At 37.2% G+C, this 22,409-nt stretch overlaps 1 long non-coding RNA gene across 1 annotated transcript in view; it reads right to left on the reverse strand.

The window, feature by feature from the left end:
• Window positions 1–2,785: 2,785 nt before the first annotated feature.
• Window positions 2,786–22,409, reverse strand: part of LOC134200864 (uncharacterized) — an 83,926-nt gene continuing 64,302 nt past the window's right edge. The window contains exons 3-4 of the long non-coding RNA XR_009975956.1: window positions 4,806–4,872; window positions 2,786–2,956 (exon numbers count right to left, since the gene is read on the reverse strand). This is a non-coding gene — a long non-coding RNA (uncharacterized LOC134200864). The remainder of the gene's footprint in view (window positions 2,957–4,805; window positions 4,873–22,409) is intronic.

Genomic DNA, 22,409 nt, shown 5'->3' on the forward strand with positions numbered 1-22,409 from the left:
TCCGTTTATAAAAGACGGTGATTATTATTCAACCGGGCGCATCGGCGAGGCTCTCTAATGGTTTCAATTGTGCAGAAAATTTTATTGCATTCAATGAATTCAAGAGATTCCTTCCGCGGCAGTATTCAAACCGCACCTTTATCGATGCTTCACAAAACTTTGCCTTCGATTCCTTTGGTTCGGAAGGGAAATTTAGGTGGTGTAATGATTTATATGTGTCCGTACGAAGTAAGAAGTACTAAAGATATTACTTTGGGCCTGAGCACGTTTTGCGCAGTCTAGAGATTATAGCACTGACCTAAATTGTTTCTATTTAACCATAACTTTTTGTTTAAACTAGTGTTCACCCAGTTATCGTATTTCGGCCATAATTATTGACATTCATGTTGTATAATGTGTATGATTATAATGTCATATTGCTAATATTTATGGAGCATAAAAAAATATAAAGGATGTGTTTTTACTTTTTTTTTTTTATTATGAACAAGTTAAATTCAACTTACAATTATTTTTTATCCAGCTTTCAACATTTTGCCCATTCAGTATATTGAATTAATTACTTTGATTGAATAAAGAACAAGAATGAATACAAGTCAGTGCAGACAAGTCGAAACCAAAAAATCAAATCCAGAAACCCTTATCATTAATTTGATGTATCACTAAAAAGGTATTTTAAGAGTTTATACTAAAAGAACAAGAACGATACAACAGTTGGGAAATTAGACCAAATATTTGAAACGTGACGTATTTAACGATACGCATTCGCATGATTTCTCAAACATCTAACCAAACTTCCTACGATTGGAAGTCAAGGTTGTTACAAAACATCTGAAGGACGGTAAGGTCACAAACAGAAACTGAATCCTCGACCATCAATGCTTCTAGAAATAAATAAATACCAAAAATTAATTTTATTTTCATTCATTTTAACGGTAGACAGCGGCTTGGCTATGCTCCTGGCATTGCTGAAGTCCATGAGTGACGCTAACCACTCACCAACAAGTGGGCCGATCGCTCGTCTGCCTACTAGGGCAATATGAAAAATAAAAAAATAAAACCTTTTGCGGCATCCTATCGAACATAGCAGCATGGCCTACGGAATGAGTAAATATATTCTTCATTCTGTTGTGTAAAAAGAGCTCAAAAAAAAAGTCCAAGAACTACTGACGTATTGATAAAATACCACGTACCATTAAAATCTATTGAATGAATGTCTAAAAGCCTTCGTGTCCAGGTAAAACGCACCAGATGGTTCCAAAACCAAGATGGTGACGTATAAGGCAAGGCTACAAGGGAATCAATTTTGATTGTGCGCTAGATTATTGGAAAAACTGGAGAATTTAACCAAACAATTTTTATTTCTCAAAGGCGATTGATTGTAGAAAATGACGGAAATAATGGATAGCTCTATAGGAAATAGGTAAACCAAGGCATTTAATATAAACGGTATGGCGTCTATGAATATAGAACATCGTCAGTCCGTACTGACAAAGTACTGACCAATTACTTCCAACCAAGCGTAAGTGCTCATTCGGGGTACCATCTCGCCAATCTATTTCAACATACATATACACAAAGGTGATAGATAATGCAAGTAACGCTTGAAATTTGGGTAATCAATAATGGTCATAAGATCACGAACTTATGGTATGCAGATACTACACCTCTTATATAGGAAACTGCAAAGTGATTCCAATTTACTTGAAAGTGTTCTCAGAAGTAAAAGTTAAAGTGAAAAGTTACTTCTTGACATTTTATACAAGTAGACACTTTATTCGAAATTAATAATAGTTTAAAAAAACTAACAAAATACGCTTTTATAGAAAATCCAACTAAACAAAAGAAAATAAATTGTAATAAATTTGAATTAAAAATAATGTATTTATTATTTAATTTTTTAGTTGAATTTCAATTTTTTCAATTTTTTATTTTCTTATATACATATTTTTTTAAATATTGAATTGTCTACGGTACTTAATAAGTCAAAGTCATGTTCTAAGATTCCGTTACAAACATACATACGTCTGAAGCTAATAAAACCGCATTAAAAACTATTCTGTCGAACGACTCATGGTACGGGAAAAGGTAGAGGGGCTAAATCTAGCGCAAGGTGCTACGAAGGACCTATGCAGTGGATAGATCAGGGAAAATTGGCAATGGGTGATCAACTGGACCAATGTACTAGAGCAACTCGATATGGTGACAAGTCGTGAATGGCACTAGGTCTGTCAACAACACTTCTCCATAATGATCACAGTCGCTCTGTCGTGATTGAAATAATGAAGAAGAAAGAGATAAGTAATAACTAAAAACAAAGTGGCATATTTGTTACGAAAGGCAAACCAGCTCTTGATTGCCGTTATGTTAAGCATTTATCGAATTCATCGACATTACAAAATGAATACCACAGACGAACAGAACGGAACGAAATAAGCAGACTTCACATGAAATGGACCGTCTATTTCGGCTGCATTGTAAAAGCATCGTGTGAAAGCCTTATTTTAAAGGAAAAAAAAGTCGCTCCATTTTGTTAGCCGTAGGTACTCGTATCGTGTAGTTCCGCTACCACTGTTTGCAAACTTTAGTTTTCAACACCCGAAAAATCGAAAGCAGCTCGACGCGTAGGAGAGATTTTTAAAAGCTTAATGTGTACGAAACTTTTACAGGTGTTGCTTGCCTAACTTGAAACGTGTTAATGTTTGTTTTAAGTATTCGATTTCAGTATTGTTGTTACGAACTGCTCTGGGGTAGACCGGTGATATATAAAATAAAAGAGTGGACTGTATTATTTGGTAAGCTTATAGTATTATAAAAGGTATTATAAAAGAGTAAAACAAGATGAAAACAAGTAAGTGTCGCGGGCGGCGTTGCTGCACGAAGAGACGAAGCCGGTGTAAATCCGCTACCCCGCGCCGCTGTCCTCCTCCCGCGCCCGCGCCGCGCGATCGTCGATGTCCTGGCATCGACAATTGTTGTAGTACAAATAATTACTAGCTTTATAGATGCAGTTGTTTTAACTGGAAGTCCTAAGGAGGCCTAGAGAGGCCACGACGACTTCCAGTCCATCCTTTGATAAGACTATCCTTCCAGTCCAGACCAGGCTATCCTTTGATAAGCTGTACTTGCATCGGATGAGACCATGTTGATGTTCAAATTTCGTAGGCAGGTGCCAATACTTTGAAAAAAAATCGTGTGTAGCTATTATGTCTTCGGGAATCGCTTCCACAAAAAATAATTGTAATAAAATCAAACAACCCAACCCTTGTCTATTTCGATCACGAAGCGTTCATGAGTTGCGCTTTGAGGATTTTGACACCCGTAATTCAATTGAGACTATACTGTAACTATACTTGAGACCTTAGAACTTATATCTCAAGATGGGTGGCGCATTTACGTTGTAGATAGATGTCTATGGGCTCCAGTTACCACTTAAACACCAGGTGGGCTGTGAGATCGTCCACCCATATAAGCAATAAAAAAATAAAAAAACTTCGACAAACATCAAGGTTGCCGTTTCAGCAACGATATTTAAAGAGTTCCAGTAACCACTTGAAGTCAGGTGTTCATTTATTTATTTCATCGTTAATATACAAAATAATAAAAATGCTGATCTTTATTAAACTACAAAGCATTCTGTACTAGTTAACGATTGAGTTAAAGTTACACCAGTTCGAGATGAAAAATAAAATAGGAAAGAAAATGAAGAAAATAACTAATTTTAATTATAACATAAATGCACACGTAAAACCTACCTATTTAATAATCATAAATAAAACACATTACTTCATAGAACATATCTCTATTCAATAACTTTAAGACCGATAAGTGCTTATTCTTTGATCTCATCTTTGAGTCTTCAGTAAGCACACGCAGCATACCATAGTACAATAATTTTTTATCGGAATACGTCTCTCCATTATTTATCTTACAAAGGAACAATCAATTTCACTAGAAGGATGAACGCAAAGCTTACCAAAAACTCAAATTACCAAATTTCTTTAAATTAAACAATCCGAATTAATTAGGCTCTTTTAAGTTAGCAGTGAAATTTAAACGACAGAATAAATCAAAGCTATCAATGTCGTGGTACAGCGAAACTGACCCAATTAGATACAGTAGTGGAAGTTCCATTCAAATTAAAACGCTCTCAGTAAAATATCCTTAGCAAAAGTTACCTAGTATTTCATACCGGCTATTATTTATTTACTTACTAATGGATACTGCTCAAATAGTGAAATTCATTGTTACGAACTGTATTCCCTTAGTTAGACGATCAAAGGGAGGCAAACATTAAGTTTAAAATTAACGATTTTATAAACTGCTGTTATGTAAATTGGTTTATTTTATTGTATATATGGAGGAGAGTAGATTGCCAACCTGATGTTAGGTACTTACTGGTTGGTACCTATATACAATGCTAGATTTAGGCTTAATGCCGCCCCAGGCCCTGTTTTTTTGCACCACCCGTAATGTTAGAATAAATTTTATAAATTTATAATAACTCTATAATATTTTTTTACAAAAATTAATCTGAACTCATTTTCAAAGGTCTTTAGTTTTTTTCGTCTCTGAAATTTTCGCATTACAAAATTTTTGCCGGCCCTCAAATCATGCTAACCTAGGCCCGGGCCTCACGGGCCTAGACATAAATCCATCACTCCCTATAGACGTTACAAGCTGAATGTCACCACCTATACTGAGTCATGAAGAGAAAGTCTCAATTGTATTGTTTAACGAATGTCCAATCCCACAAACTGATATTCATGACTACATCACCACAAAAATATAAGGGAGGTGGTACTTACGCTGCCTGTGGGAGTTAGACACTGGTAGTCACATCGCGTGGTATGTGTGCACCGAGCGCCGTGTCCTCTAGAACACAATAACATTAATGACGATTAAAATTAATTAATTCTACTTTAAATACTACTTTTGAACTTACTGAATAAGGGTTGGCAGTGTGTTAGCAATCAAGGGACCAAATTATTGATAACGATTACAATATAGGTTATATTTATTTTTAAAGAAGTTTCACGGCACGTCATTGACAGTAGGAATATAGTTGCATACAATTTTCACAATTATTTATATTAAAAATATAAATATATTAAAAATATAAATTTAACCTAAAGGAGAAACCCCATTTTGGGCCTAAGCGTTACACGAATGGGATATGTACCAAAAAATTCGTCTATTTTGCTTGATTAACCTATTAAAATCTTAGCTTCATTGACAATGGCCAAGTGTAGAAAATAAGTTGAATTCAATTTTTTGTTTTAAACAATCTTTGTAAACATCTGCAACACTTATTTCAATATACGTAACTAGCTCCACAAACGTGCGGATTAGAATTAGAACATCCATAAAATAGGATCGATTTAGTGGAAATCAAGTGTAAAAAATAATTAATACTCTTTTGCTTAAGGATAAATGACTGTTTTTATAGGTATTTTAATCAATGTAAATAGAGTATGGCCATCGAATCGTGACACAACTACTTACAATGGCGGCAATTCAAAATATCTACAACCGACAACATTAAATATAGCATGAAAGGGTAGTTTTGCATTTTTATATTAATGTGACTATGCCATAGAAAAACACAAATGTATCAAATCGTGTTATGTTATCTTTAATGTTGCCAACTGAAGATATTTTGGATTTTGCCGTAAAGCAGTAATGCGTTTCAGTTTGAAGGGCGGGGCAGCCGTTGTAACTATACTGAGACCTTAGAACTTATATCTCAAGGTGGGTGGCGCATTTACGTCGTACATGTCTATGAGCTCCAGTAACCACTTAACATCAGGTGGGCTGTGAGCTCGTCGATGGGTCTAAGCAATAAAAAATAAAAATAAAAAAGGCATGAAATAAAATGAAATGAAATGTGATGAGATAATATTATGGGAGCACGTAATGATTTATATTTTATATAAAAAAGTTATCATATAAATATAGTTTTTCATATAAAAAAGTTTTCATTAAAATTAAAATAAGACTGACCTAAAGGTCTTAGTTACCAGGTCATAAAATCCCTTAAAAAATAATTTCGTGCGCAGCGCGTTTCGCATTACGTTGTTTTTAATTTTTGGCTTTCGTTCGTTTTCGTAAACAACCTAACGCGCGATTTCTCGTAACAGGTTCCATTTTTATTTTAAAGCAACCTCTTGCTGCAACATGTTTCGTAAAAAATTACTCATCTTTAGTAGGAAACAGCCTCAAAAATATCGTTTTTATTAAAATATCTCGAACAATAAACATAACCTAAAATGTAAACATTGTCTGATTTTACCAATTTGGCCATTGCTGGGAGACCTGAAAATTGGGCTCATGAATCCTTCTTAGGTATTGTAACTTATGCCCAAATTCTAGCACTGTAACGCCAGGCCCAAGTTTGTATGGATTTCGGGTTTGTCCTTTCTAATAAAAAGGTTTTCATCAAAAATTTTACTATTTCTCACGGTATTTTGAAATAATTTCCTACTAAGACAAAACATATATTATACGACTTTCGCGATTTTCGCCTATTGTAAATGAAATTGGTAGGTTTTGATATCAACATAATTTAATTACTTTCTTACTTGATATCACACATTTAACTGTACAAAATTAAAATGTAAACATAAAAAAAACATAAAAAACATTTGATGAGCGCCTTCCTATTTTTAACATAATTTTGAATTTAGTATTTACACCCTTGTTACACCGATTTAGGATCCAATGAATCCTCCTTGAAAGACTCCTTTCATTCGCATTCCCACTTCTTTACACGCAACACGCTAAATATTAATAATAAAATTAAGCTCGCTTTTTACCGCCGCTATCGTATCATACCGGAACTTTTTTTAATACCGTGAAGTAATCGCCTCCCGTTCGTCACTGAGAAGCATTAAGGTACCCTACTATGGGACAGGACGAAGACTTGTAGAACATCAGTGAGTCATCATCATCATCAGCCTGCGGCAGTCCACTGCTGAACATAGGCCTCCCCCAAAGCTCGCAACTGAACCCGATTTTCGGTTCTATGCATCCAGTTACTGTCAGCCTTGCGCAGGTCGTCGCCCCATCTAGCAGGAGGGCGTCCTACACTACGTTTGCCGGTTCGCGGTCTCCACTCCAGAACAGGTCTACCCCAACGGTTATCGGTTCTGCGACATTTGTGACCAGCCCACTGCCACTTCAGCTTACTAACTTTGCGAGCTATATCGATCACTTTGGTTTTTGCCCGAATGTCCTCATTGCGTATTCGGTCTCGCAATGACAAACCAAGCATAGCTCGCTCCATAGCTCGCTGAGCAACTTTTAGTTGGTGGACTAGTCGCACAGTCAGTGTCCACGTTTCGGCTCCGTAGGTAAGCACGGGTAGGACGCACTGATTATAGACTTTTGTCTTCAGACATTGTGGTATGGGCGACGAAAAGACCTGACGAAGCTTCCCGAATCAGTGAGTCACGAGTATTGTATTCTGTAATTCAGGCTGTGCTCTCACATTTTCACCGTGCCGCTAAAATATTCCTACCGCTTGAGCATCGCTTAATTTTTCAACCCCACTCATGGTTTAGCTATTTACACGCCACACCAATATACACACTGTTTATAATGTTCGGTAAATATGTAGTTTTAAAATGCAAATTGGATAATTCGCGTAGACTGCAAAAGTTGGAAAATTTCACTAAATTTATAGTGCATCACTTGCTTCCAGACAGCTCGATTTATTTACATAATCAAGCCCTAAATTTGCGAATTCCAGTCGTATGTACATCTATCACTAAGATTATTTTCGTAAAATTTTTATAAGATAAATCTTTGTAGTAGAGTGGCACTAAATTTGGGATGTAAGTGATAAATACTTGCGATAAACATTTGCTGTTAGCTTTTTCATCATGATGAATTATATTACGTGCCTTAAATAATTATTTTATGAACGAGAGGTCCGAGAATGTTGGATGATAATAACCTGTTTAGCTATTAATCAGAAGCTATGAGTCTGTGACCTCAGCCTCTCCATGCCATTATCACTACGCCCCGATCTTCCGTCCGTAAGAGTAATATACTTACCTTATTTTCTATACTAGCCTCCTAATACTTCCAATGACTTGCTATGTCAAGCTAATAATTGTCACAGAGAATTCACGGTAAGCATAAAAGTGATAACCCAAATCAAAATACAGCACGGACAAATCAATGAAAATCGATAGGCATATACGTGGAGCGGTATAAGAAGTTTTAGTAAGACAAGAAGAAAAGGAGAAGAAAATCTTAATTTTTTTAAATAGGAAACTTTTTTTTATTTTATAACAAAAAAGGTCACTTTTCGGCCAAGACAAATTATTTTGTTAGTCTCCATATTTCGATTTCGATTTTATTAGTAAACGTCCAGAGCAGTTTAAATGCTACACGGGGCCATCGACCGGAAACATCTCACTAGTATTAAAGGCCTGTTAATGAGGCCGGGCCGCCGCTCTTCAATTTTTTTTTCTCCACTTTCTTAACATCAAAAGTTCCCCTTTGCAAAACGCTAACGAGAATTTCTATGTTAATTGCCCCGCGTTCCCGGAATGTATAATTGCATATATTGTTTCACTTGTTTCAACGGCGAGCTGAAGTGGAAAGAGATTTCGGAATTATTTGTGTTGCTTAATTAGTGTTGAAACAATAAAACTGGAACTGTCTTTGAATCAACCATATTGAAGCTGAGTAAAATTGGGAAGGTACGTTTGTCTTTTTAATTTAACTAGTGGTCTCGCAGTAGTCGAAATTCGACTATAATTAATTGAAATTATAAGTTTCAACATTATTATGGTCCTATTGTTACAGATTTCGCCAAGACTACACTATAAACAAATACTCGTAATATCAAAGATAAACAATACTAACCTATTCACATTTTGACTACAGATTTTAAGCAATAACAAAAGTTTGACAATAAACAAAGAGTATACGTGTGTGTGTCAAATACATGGTAGTGTGCGTAATGTTTTGCTTTATTGATTTAATGAATCTTTTATGGATTATTTAAAAAAAAAAATTAGCTTTGTGCACTTCTTCTATATATTCTCTATAAGTGTGGAAAATTTCATACTCCTCCGTCCGCGCAGTTTTCGTAAAAAGGGATACAAAGTTTTTGCTTCACCTATTAATATATAATGTAGATTATTTATGTGGATGTCTGGATATTTTAGCATACAACCTATTTAACGCCGCGGATAACCACTTTACGAGATGATATGAACGAATTTCAGACAAAAGGAAAAGCAGTAATTATAAAAATACAGAGGAACCCGAACGGCTAACTCCCTCCGATAAGACGAAAACTTTGAACCGTTTGTCAAGAGGACATTTCCCAATTGTAGCGATATTCCGTTTAAATTCCTTGTCTTTAGTGTTTCTCGGATGTTTCATTTTATAGATCTTGTTTCGTAAAATCTTATAAAGTTTAATAATATAACTTGCTTAAACGTATTTTATTCTTATTCACGACTTTATATTATAAGACACCTTTGTATTTCACAGTAATAAAGGAGTGACGACCAAAATAGACACACTTTAAAAAAAAAAATGTGTCACACACCGTAGAAGTAAAACTTATAAAATATAAAAATAATCGCAAGGGTCAACTACTCCGCAGTGCAATGGAGCAGCCGCACCCCGGGAGAACCACTTGCATGATGACGATATCCCGACGCCAGATAGGTATGATTTAGCAAGAGAAATACGAGAACGAGTCTATCAACTGTGTAACATTTTGCCACCGCGATTCAGGAATTGTTGAATTTACTTGCAGCGACATCTGTTGATAACAAACTAAATAGAAATAAAATAAACATGGCGCGTAACGGAAGAAATTAAGATGGCGCGTAACCGAACAACGTTACATACGTTTTTTCCTCCCTAGGTCGATAAAGAAGTTTCACTTCAAAAAAAATGTGACTATTTTGGGGTCGAAATTGAAAAATTTCGAGCTGCTACTGAATGCAGAATGTTACAAAGGGGATGGCCCATTTTAGGCCCAAAGCGGACAATAGATTATAGAAAAAATACTTAGTGCATTAATTTTGTCATAAATAAATATGCATTTACTTTCTTGCAAATAAGCGCCACTATAGTTTACAATAAGTAGTTTAAAAAAAGTAACTCTATTGAAAAAACAAGGATTTTTATTTTTGCGGGAAAAATATTGCCAGCTTCAAATCCTTTTACGTATGAAGTAAATATTTTGAGTATATAAATAAAACATATAAATAAATCATTTTAAGTATTATCATTAATCAAACGATTTTAATGGATTTTATGCACATAAAATAACATCGAAGACATACCCATTGGACTTTAACTTGTAACTATACTTGAGACCTTAGAACTTATATCTCAAGGTGGGTGGCGCATTTACGTTGTAGATGTATGTGGGCTCGAGTAACCACTTAGCAACACCAGGGTGGCTGTGAGCTCGCCCACCCATCTAAGCAATAAAAAAAACTTTACTAGTATTGTTATTTAAATATGTACAACTAAAACAAAAACATAAAAAATAATGTGTACTCGTAAAAAAAAAATTAAGATATAAATCAATTATCGGTTATTTAAAAAAATAATCGATATATGAATTTCATGTAATTATTTTTCTTTATACTGACAACACTGAATTTAATCTGACTGACTGACACTTCGCTTGCTGCTTGTGGTGTTGTGCTTGCGTACAAAATGGATGTGTTTTGATTTTTCTTCGATTTATTTTACTTTTATCAATAACGTTTCATACTACGACTAAAAAACATTGTGTGAATTGTGGTTTCACCCTGACCGAGATTTAAAACCGTGTATATGCTCTCATTTGCTATTTTTAGATGATACTAATTGTGTATGAAGATGAAGAAAATATAGATATTTAATGAATTAAGTGTGTTTTTATACCCTATTGGATAAAAATACATTAGGAACATCTTAAACATTAAGAAAAGAAAAGTTCTTGAAGTATCTCACAATCCGACACTTATTTATATAGAAAATTAACCTCAAAACGAGTTTTTATTTTTATTATATTTTTTATAATAGTGGCGTCAATTTCAATATATTTTTTAGATATCCAATACATTTAAGAATTTGAATCAGTACATTTTTATAGTAATATTTGATGTCCATCTTGGGCCTAGCACACTATGGAGAGTGGGCAATCCCCTTTCATTCATTTAATTTTGAATTAAAAATTGAAGTATCGTGTTAGGAAAACGCGCACTGATGAAAGATTCTGTGTGCTTCGTGCGTGTTTTTCAACTTTCTCGATAGCGTAAAAGTTAACTCAAATTTGTATGCAATTGGAACAGTGTCCCTGGCGGCAAACGTAGGCAAACGTTCCAACTCCATACCAATTTGACTTAACTTTTAAGCTAGCGAGAACGTTAAAAAACTAGCACTAGGCACGTTGCACTCTGTTTTGTAGGTTCAATTTCACAGTTGCCCGACACCAATCAATGTGTCAATTAAACTATACTGGACCGTTTACGGTCGAAAAGTTGCTTGCGTATGTCGAACCTAACTCTGGTTATACGTTCAAACTCGCGCAAGTGAGTTGAGCATATCCGTGCAAATAAGCTTGCACAAGTTAGGGCGTGTGCGTAAGTCAACAACACTGTAACTCGCTCAATGCAAACAGTGCCGATTGCAATAGCTGGTAACATCGTTCCCGTTTTGGACGGTTTAGCTTACAAGAGTTCAGTTTAGCTTACGAGATATTTATAGTGTGACAGCTGCGTTCCTTTGTTTAGATAAAACTCTACAATTTTAACTAAATTGACAACTGAGCATGTTATCAGAGCTGAAGGTAACAAGGATTCGAAATTGTGAATTCGTTATTATAGACGATCCTACGACAGCACTAGTCTATTCAACTATCTATCCGAAAGATTATTTCATATGGACGTGTGAATGTGACCATTTTGAGCTACTACTAGTACTTTCCCAGTAAAACTTACGTCTAGGAATAAAGTGATGTGACTCTGTCACGAAGCAATCATAAATACTTACTTATATTGTAGAACGAGTAATATTGTGAATAGTAGTTAATCCTATACAATTATATAGAATTGATGTCCCAAAACAAGCAGCCATGTTTCCGGATCTGGTGGGTCAGGTATCTAATAGCTTTGGCAAGTACTTTATACGTATTCAGTGCACAAATACGTATTCATTGGAGTATAAACTTTAGTAGAAAAACAGTCTAAAGGTCGAGACCTTATCAAATAGACTTTGACCTTGTGGCTGTGGGTGGCAGTATTTACGTTTTAATGAGAAAGTGAGCCACGTTCGCGTTCACAGCGCTTGTAATAAAATTAATGTGTGTTTGGAAAAAAAAAATTTGACCGTATGTACTTGATTTCATACTGTGAATTTTTTATCGCTCATGGTGGGCAGAAGAGCTACACACGACAACATGAACATTGTAACCCACATGGAGATGAGTTCGACGCTTGAAAGGCAAACGTGACTAAGCGACAATAACTGCTTTGTACCTAAATGATATGGCAATAACCATATTCGATGCGCAAAAAATAAATATATTTCTAGGTCTATTAAAATCATTTCAATCCTACAGCTACTAGCTAGATTCTACTACAGCTAGATTCGTTAAAATAAATTTTGTTTTCAGGTATTTCAACTTTAAATTAGTCTACTGTAAAATTCACACATTGTCGCTTAGTTATGTTTGCCTTTCAAGCGTCGAGTTTCATTGTATGTATAACGTCCCACCCACCTCTCGAACCGATGCTGTATAAAGTTTTTTTAATTTTCATTGCCTATATGTGTTGGACGAGCTCACAGCCCACCTGGTGTTAAGTGGTTACTGGAACCCATAGACATCTGCCACGTAAATGCGCCACCCACCTTGAGATATAAGTTCTAAGGTCTCACTATAGTTACAACGGCTGCCCCACCCTTCAAACCGAAACGCATTACTGCTTCACGGCAGAAATAGGCGGGGCGGTGGTACCTACCCGTGCGGACTCACAAGAGGTCCCACCACCAGTACAACAGTACAGTTAATATAATTTCTCCACAACCTCTAACCGGTACAAACTTAACGTATTAATGACGGAACTCACGTCACCTGTTGCAAACTCTGCTTTACAACGTCAAATTAAAACTGACAAAACATCTGAATCGCGAAAATTGGTAGGAAAACTTTCGAGTTTAAGGCCTCAACGAAAGTTTATTAATTAATAACTAAGGCGTACCTTTATCTTATAAACGCTGTAGCCAGTACCCGATTTGATGAATGATTTGAGTATAAATTAAACCAATTAACGAATTTCCGAAACCTCTTGAAGTTGTCAAGCCGAACGAATTAATTAATAAATCGTAAAATCTGATTATGGTAACGTTCGCGAATGTAGAAAGTCGTTGTTTGGATCGTTTCGTATTCGCCTTTCACTTTAATTGGAGATTCACTCCGGAAATTAGCACGAACCCGTAATCACACTCCAATCTTATTGAATCGGGTCGTTTCTTCACAACAATAGCTTCTTTCATCATAGTAATATTGGCTAACTGTATTTCAATGTTTTTATTAAAACTTTGTTAATCTTATACAGGGTGTCCCAGAAAGAATGGATAATCCTGAAACATCTCATAGTAGAGTTATTGGGGACTCAAAATAAAAAAAATATAAAAAAAATCTTAGGTAGTAGTACCCTTCTTCTTTTTGGGACACCCTGTATATAGAATGTTTTAAAGTCAAACATTCCCCTAGTTCAAAACGAAAATTTACGTCTATCTTATAGATACTGGAAACGCATATATAAGACGCCAGTAGCCTCTATAAGTGTCATCACAATTATCAACTAAAGCTGTTCATAATTAAGACTTGCTGTACAAACTAAATTGTAGTTCAAGCAATTGCTAATTATTAGGAAGCTAGAAGTTTATCGCTTATCTTAGTAAATTCAACGTGAATGTAAATCGTCAGGTCAGATAAATTGTCAGGAATATCCTACCTACTAAATCATGGAAAACCAGGCAACAAACCTTGGTATAACAAGGCATAGTACTGTAAAGTAAAATATTTTAGTTACTAGGTGGCACTTCGTTCAAATGAGGTGTTATTTCGTTCGTTCGCTTGTTACTTTATAAGGATATAAAAAGGCAAGTCCGCAAGTTTATTTCGATAGTTATTTCCAGGACCAGCTCTTTTTGGAATCTGTAACAGAGTTCTATAATTATAGATAGAAAATCTCCAATTTGAGATAAATTATTTTGGGCATTTATTTCAGACTCGTTATTGTTTCGAATTAAACATAGACTTACGATATTCCCTGCCAAGTTTTAGTACGAAAATATAAAATAGAGTCGACAAATTTATAATTTCTAAATTTAGTAGATGTATGTATGTATGTATGTACCTATCTACATAATAAAATTTGAGACTAAATTAAATAATACGTACACATCACTACACAGTATAAAACAAAGTCGCTTTCTCTGTTCCTATATCACTATGTATGCTTAAATCTTTAAAACTACGCAACGGATTTTGATGCGGTTTTTTTTAATAGATAGAGTGATTAAAGAGGAAAGTTTATATGTATAATAACATCCATTAAATTGTGGAGAAATCAATAATAAATTACAGTTTCCGAAGCAAAGCGAGGGCGGGTCGCTAGTACACTATAATTTAATAATAATATATATATTTTTTAATATATTTGTATATAAGTTTTCGCTCTCTTAAAGGTATAGCACAAATACAAATAGAAATTATCCTTATAATTTATTTTGTAAGCCTTTGAAAGAGCTAAAGTCTGTACTGGGTTCAAAGACCCGTATTACTGATCTCCAGGCTCCCTTCTCTTAAGATAGATTAGGTTAGGTTAAGTCGTGAAGAGATACTGCGGACAAGTGCTGAGAGATTATTAGGTGTTATCATTTAAAAAGGTCATTATGCTATACTATACGATATATGAAAGTTAAAATGTAATAATTATATAATCTCTGTTCATCGAACAATGGGAGGACTACACAAAGAATTGGCTAATCATTTTTATGAGGTGTATTCAAACGGGCATGCGTTACGCGTATTGTTGAGCCAAACACATTTTTCCTAATAAACATTATTCGGGCTGTGGCTTATAAGGCAATGTTTTGTAAAGCCGCCGTTGGCTAAATTGGCCATTGCGACGCAAATGCGGATATCTGCCGTATTAGCCTAATAGCGTTCTACTTCTTCAATTTTCATTTAATGGCTATTAATACACTTCGCATTTTCCTGTCAGCTTTAGGCATGAAAGAGAAAAAAAAACGAATTAAGTATATTCTGGCTTAAAAGGAAATTAAAGATTACAGTAATGAAAACATCTTCCTTAATAGAAGATTACTCGTAATGTATAAACCTGTAATTTATTATGTAGAACGAATTTTGAGTGATCTCTCTGCGTTACTGATCCATCAAATCAAGTAGTGCCTGTAAATTTGTCCACTAGAATTTGGGTGCTCCAATTTGCTTGTATGTATTATTTTAAAGTTTCTGTCTATGTAAAACTATAATTATTGTACAAATGTATCTGCTTTTTGATTGTTTTGATTGTTTGAAATTGTGTTTTGGTGTGCAATAAAGTATCTCTCTCTCTGTCTCCCTCTCTAAAACAAAATAAAGAATGTGACAGTATACAATTTAGAGATAAGTACAACGAAGAATGCTGGCGTGGTGGGAGTTTGTCGCTATCTCTCTCACACACAAGCAACTTTATCGCTGCGATGAGAATTAATGGCAAAACAAATTTTAACTCTTTGGAAGTGTCAAGAAATAATGAAGAGAACTATTTAGACAACTAATTACCAGATAAGCACCATTCAATCTTAAATTATTTTTTCTCGACTGAAATCGTTTTTCATGGCATGACAAGACGGCGCTAACAAGCGGTGCATCATTAAGCTCCGGGTACTAATGAGAACTGTTCAGACTCGTGCGAGAGAATGTCGTTTCAAGTAATGAAATCCTTACTCAAACTCTAAGCTCAAATATGTTTTATACTCAACTGAACATATTGGGTACGTGAAACATATACATATATTTATGGCTTAGATGGGTGGACGAGCTCACAGCCCACCTTGTGTTAAGTGGTTACTGGAGCCCATAGACATCCACGACGTATGAGATATAAGACGTTGAGATATAAGTTTTAAGGTTTCAAGTATAGTTTACAACGGCTGCCCCGCCCTTCAAACCGAAACGCAGTACTGCTTCACGGCAGAAATAGGCAAGGTGGTGGTACCCACCCGCGCGGATTCACAAGAGGTCCTACCACCAGTAATATACATATAAATCCAAAATATCACTTAACAACATCTTTGTTTGACTGAGAATCAAACCTGGATCTTATAGTTCAGTAATCACCATTCACGTCGCAGTACAAGCCAATAGATGGACGAAGGCTGTATTCTATTTTCACAAATTAATATACATACATTCGCTTCGAAGTGATATGTTTTATATTCATAGGTCCAGTAAAATACTTGTATACAAAGTAGAGGTTAAATGTGTCCAAATTTATTTTATACGATCAATACAAACAGACGACACGTGCCTCATGTCGCAGGTTTGAAATTTGGGACATTGATCAAAATAGTTTCCCTACAGATACGGCAGCTGGTAGCCGTACGGGATTATAAATTGTATTCATGTGTGAGAAATCGAGAGATACATATGTATATGATACAATATGTTTTTTTTTACAGTTCCAGATCATGTATCTACGAACGGCCAAATTACTGGTGGTAGGACCTCTTGTGAGTCCGCGCGGGTAGGCACCACCACCCTGCCTATTTCAGCCGTGAAGCAGTAATGCGTTTCGGTTTGAAGGGTGGGGCAGCCGTTGTAACTGTACTGAGACCTTAGAACTTATATCTCAATCAATACGATGAATTATAACTGTCGATAATAGGAATTTAATAACATCACGATGACTCAGAAGTGCAATATGGAATACAGGTTCACGTCAACGGAATAAAACTTGACCTTGTTTATTATGATTTTCGAATAAATAAACACCAATTAATATAATACATTTTTGTGTTAATATCTGTTCTGTTAAAACCCTTCTCAATATTAGAGATAAAAGTTCAAAGTATGGATGAATGAGATAATGAGATATTTCAAGACTTTCGACTATTAGAGTTGAACATTGAGAATCGCTATTAATTATAATCAATTATATTATAATCACTTATAATCTATACTAATATACTAATATTATAAAAAGGAAAGATTTGTTTGTTTGTATAGAATAGGTTCCGAAACTACTGAACCGATTTGAAAAATTCTTTCACTATTTGGAAGCTATACTATTCCCAAGTGACATAGGCTATAATCTTTTCTGAAAAAAATTAGGGATCCTTACTAAAACTCCAATAATGTAACCCAAGATGTAAAAAAAATACCTAAAATATTCTTTACACCGCGTGCCCTGCGAAAACTAATGATGATAGAATAAAATAATGTACCACGACTTTGTAGAACACATTATTAATTACAAAAAGTGTCGCAACAGCGTATGTCTAACTATTATACTTATGCCACAATAAGTGTTCTTTAATTCTAAAAAATAAAACAACGTCAAATATCGTTGAAATTTTTGTTAAAGACCCGAGCGGAGCCGGAGCGGGCCGCTAGTATATTATAATTCGAAACAATTCGACATTTATTACGAACGTATTTTTTTAAATTATTGAACTAAAATTTGTAGTCTAGGGGTCGAGACAAAATCTAATGACGAAATATAGATTCGACCTTAACAGTATGTTTCCAAGGTCGGTCTTTGTGAAACAAGATAAGGCTTGACAATTAGTGATTTAAGATCATGATGCTCGTGGTACAGTTAGTTACAAATGAATATTTTAATCTTAAATATAATTAACAATTATGAAATATGTTACGTCCCGTGAACTTCAGCGTGGTTGCCAGCATGAGACCCACTTTGTAATATGTTACAAAATACACATACATAATGTATATGTCTGCAGAGCTTAACTATGGATTAAGCTAGAGGAAAAAAGCGTTTGGACTTTTTTTATTATTATACTTAAACAAATATTGCGAATCGGAATTGTGAACCATACACCACCTGGACATAACCTCCGAACAGTGGCCGGAAAGAGATGGATGAGGAGAACCGCTCAGTGGTGTGGGTTGGGAGAGGTCTATGTCCAGCAGTGGACGACTGTGGGCTGATGATAATGATGATGATGATACTGAGTAATCAACACAATGTATAAAACAATTTCTCAAGTTTTAAAAGGTGAACTAAATATATAAAAACATGTACATCATCAACATCAGACTATCGCAGTCCACTGCTGGACTGGTCTCTCCAATTGCTCGCGCCACTGAGCACGATCTTCGGCTTCACTTATCCAGCTCCTTATATATATAAAAACACATTTATACAATAATGTCATCTTATCGAAATACTATGGACTTCAACAAAAAAATGTTTTTAAATATTTAGTTCACCTTATAAATATAGTTTACAAAATCACGAGATATCAAAAAATCAGAAACCAAATATATCTTATATATAAAAAAAAAACAACTAAAAAAACAATGTCCGGTGTTTCTGGACTAGAGTTAGTCTGTAAACTTGTAACGGGACCCAAGGGTGCGATCAACAATACTTACACCTGCTCTAATATCTATGTCCACACCGTTGTCAAGCTCCACTGAAAGCAAACTCAACTAACATTAAACTAGTTTCAAACTTTACTCTTCTTAACATACATTAGTCGTTTAACCTCAGAAAGATTTAATATAAAAGAATACACATAAACAAACTCTTCAACGTTATTCAAAGAAATCAATTTGCGGAAAGAAAATGTGTATTTTTATATTTCAGAACAAACAAAAAAGATTCTCAAACAAGCAATAAATGACTTGACGGCAATAAGTACTCAATAGAAAGCGGTAGCATTAGACTCCCCATCGATTCTTTTATTATTCTACGAAATATTTTATTGATGGAAGGGTAAAAGCTATCGACTTATCAACTGAATTACGTATAGAGAAATATGTATTATTATATTCAACCAGAAAAAAGGTATTAATAACTTATTAAAATATTCAAGTATTCGAAATGTTATTGAAGCGTAAATCTCGCAGTCGATCGTAAAAACTGTTCCCAAGAGTGGGGAAGTGACTGTGTTACATTGGATGGGAGAGTTACCATTGTCCTCACACGCGCGCCGAGAAAAAGGCCAATTTCTGAGATTTCCGAAGGGCTTAGCTTCATTTCCTTTTATATCTCCCCAGATACTAAATTCGTTCATCCAATAATAAAAAATCGTCGGGGACAGTTGAAATGGACTTGGAGTAAAATTTAGTCGCAATCCTTCGGGCAGATTGGATATCATAACGTACTAAAAAGCGACACGGGAAGACTGATCCTGCTTGATTGGGTATTAACGATGTTATTGGTTTATGAACATCAAAGAACCGATGTATTGGAGTTTTTTGATGGCGAAATTCTTACGTGGGATGCTTTAGATTGAAAAGGTCATCAAACTTTATCGTTCTTCTTTCACCTCACTTCAAGAGAATCGTATTAATTTTACTCGATCAAAGAAACGTTTAAAAATAAATTAGACATTTTATATTCAAATGTAAAAAAAGAACTGTTTAAGCAACTCGATTCTTATAATAAGAATTACCAAGGACCAATCGAACTATGAAGAATTCAAACTATATTAAAACGGTTCGTAATAGAATTTTCATTCTTACCGGGATATATACTAGTAATTTAATATGAAACTTTAATCTCATTACATTAAATTTATGCTTTGACTGAATATTGTTGCGAGTTTTTAAAAGTCGCCGCGACTTTATGCAACAAACACACTTATTCAAAAGGAATGTGTATTTGATTATGTTAATTTCTTAGTAAATTTGAATAGATCAACTTTGTATAGAGAGTTGCGGTAACGTGTGTCTATATACTGAAACTGTCATACCCATATCATGCTACGAGTTTGGTTAAGACAAAGCGACAGGTAAATGCTGAGCGGACATCGTATAATGAAGCAGTGTGTAATGACTTGTGTTTTTAAAATTCATTTCGACTTCTTCTTATTTTTTTAGAGTATATAATCATAACAGTCTCTCCGAGTATTATTCAGAAGACAGGGTGTGCGAGTGTAGAGTATAGGGTAGAGTACTCACGGTGGGCGATTCCGGCATTCCGGAGTTGCTGGTAATTTCCCAGCATCTGATCGCAATAAGTAGACTAGACTAGACTTGTCTCATTTTCTTTTCATACCCTCGAAAGGTTTAAGACCATTTCGTCTAACCGATGAATTGATAGTCATTTTAATGAATGAGTAAATTTTGAATGAGTGATAATAGGTATAGAAGAACATAACGGCTTTATTTTGTCCGCATTGCGCTAATTCGAGGCGGCGAGTGTATTGGTCGCGGCGCCGCCTTCAGATCTGTAGGCGGGGCTCTTGTCGCTAAAACCATGGTCCAGGTGACTGATCGATCTAACTGCCGGCTCTCGCTTGCTGAGTGAATCGAAACCGAAAATGTCTCACCATCTGGATGACGTAGGTGATGTGGGGCGAGGTAGCTTCGGTACATAACAGTACCGTATCACAAGAGAGCTGACGATAGAATTTGACCGTCTATCCCACATTTACTGGTGGTAGGACCTATTGTGAGTCCGCACGGGTAGGTACCACCGCCCTGCCTATTTCTGCCGTGAAGCAGTAATGCGTTTCGGTTTGAAGGATGGGGTAGCCGTTGTAACTATATTGAGACCTTAGAACTTATATCTCAGGGTGGGTGGCGCATTTACGTTGTAGTTGTCTATGGGCTCCAGTAACCACTTAACACCAGGTGGGCTGTGAGCTCGTTCACCCATCTAAGCAATAAAAAAAAAAAACGTAAGACGTCATGACCTTTTCACACAACTCCGAACTATCGTTACTGACCATCGTAGCCAAGATACGATGGGTCATATAAGGCGATTTTTTTTTTTTTTTTCCACAGGAGAAAATCGCCGGATCCCCACCCGCGCGGCAGGTGGGGTATGTGGGAGTTGAACCTCACTAAAAACTCTTGCCGCTCACAACCGGCGCCCTACCTCGGACCGGGCCGGAGCCCAGTCGGGGCTATTGAAACGGCGGGACAGGGTTGACGCAAAGCACATTACATCCATCCCACCATCCCACGGACGCCGGACCGGTGGCCGCCAGCGAAACGACCACCGGTTCCCTCGTTCAGCGGGCCGAGAGCCCGCTTTGATGGCGCCGCGTTACACCTTCCCCCAGAGCGGTCGGGGGAACGCGGTCTACCATCACCCGGCTTCCTATTGCGGGTGAGCGTGCAGAGCACGCCACCCCTCGTCTGGGTCCCTCCCCGCACAAAACGGGTGGGACCCCTAGCTCTTAGGGGGCCAGGTCACGGATACGACCCCGGTCCCGACCCCCTGCTCGGCGGCGGCGGGTTTCTGCGTAGTGAGGAGAGCTTTCCCTCACTCGCCCCGCCGCCTCCTTCTGCGAGATGGTGCACTCGCAGAAGTCGAGCATAGCCTTCCATGACTCATCGCCGCCAAGCATCGACGCCACGACGCCAGGCAGCGACAAGTCAGGTCCTATCTTTGCGACCAGGACACGGCGCTGCACCTCCCAAGCGGGGCAGACAGCGAGCGTATGCTCCGCCGTGTCCAGGTCGTGTCCACAATGGTGACACCTCGTCGTCGGCTCAGCCCCTATCCGGCGCAGGTACTTCCCGAAGCATCCGTGCCCGGTCAGCACCTGCACCAGACGAAAGGTGAGACGTCCCTCGCCACGATTCACCCAGTCATCAAAGACCGGGTAAACCGCCTCGACGGTCCGTAGCCCCCACGTGGGGTTGGCCAATCGCCTCGACCACGACTCGAGCACGGACCGCCGAGAATGGGCCTTCCGCGCCCGCAGCTCACTCTCGGGGACACGCGCCACGCCCCGAGCACGAAGCTCGCTGCGCCACCGATAGTCGGCAGCGAGCGACTCCGCCTCCAGCTCCCATGGCGGCGTCCCCGCCAAAACACACGCCGCCTCGAAGGAGACGGTGCGATATCCGCGGATGACCCTGATGGCAACGGTGCGCTGCGGCCGGCGCAGGAACCGAGCCATAGTGGCCCGGTTGCGCGGCTCAGCCCACACAGGTGCACCGTACAGGGCCATCGATCGCACCACCCCCGCGTAGAGACGGCGCACAACCTGATCCGGTCCCCCAATATTCGGGAGCAGCCGGCTCAAAGAACCGGCCGTCCCCATCAATCGGGGGACCAGCTCCGCAAAGTGAGCACGAAAGGCCCACCGGCTGTCCAACACGAGGCCGAGGTACTTCAACTGCACCCCGACCCCTATCCGGACGCCTCCAACCACGATGT

This window comes from Bombyx mori, chromosome 21, assembly GCF_030269925.1.
Source record: "Bombyx mori chromosome 21, ASM3026992v2".
Taxonomy (NCBI): Eukaryota; Metazoa; Arthropoda; class Insecta; order Lepidoptera; family Bombycidae; genus Bombyx; species Bombyx mori.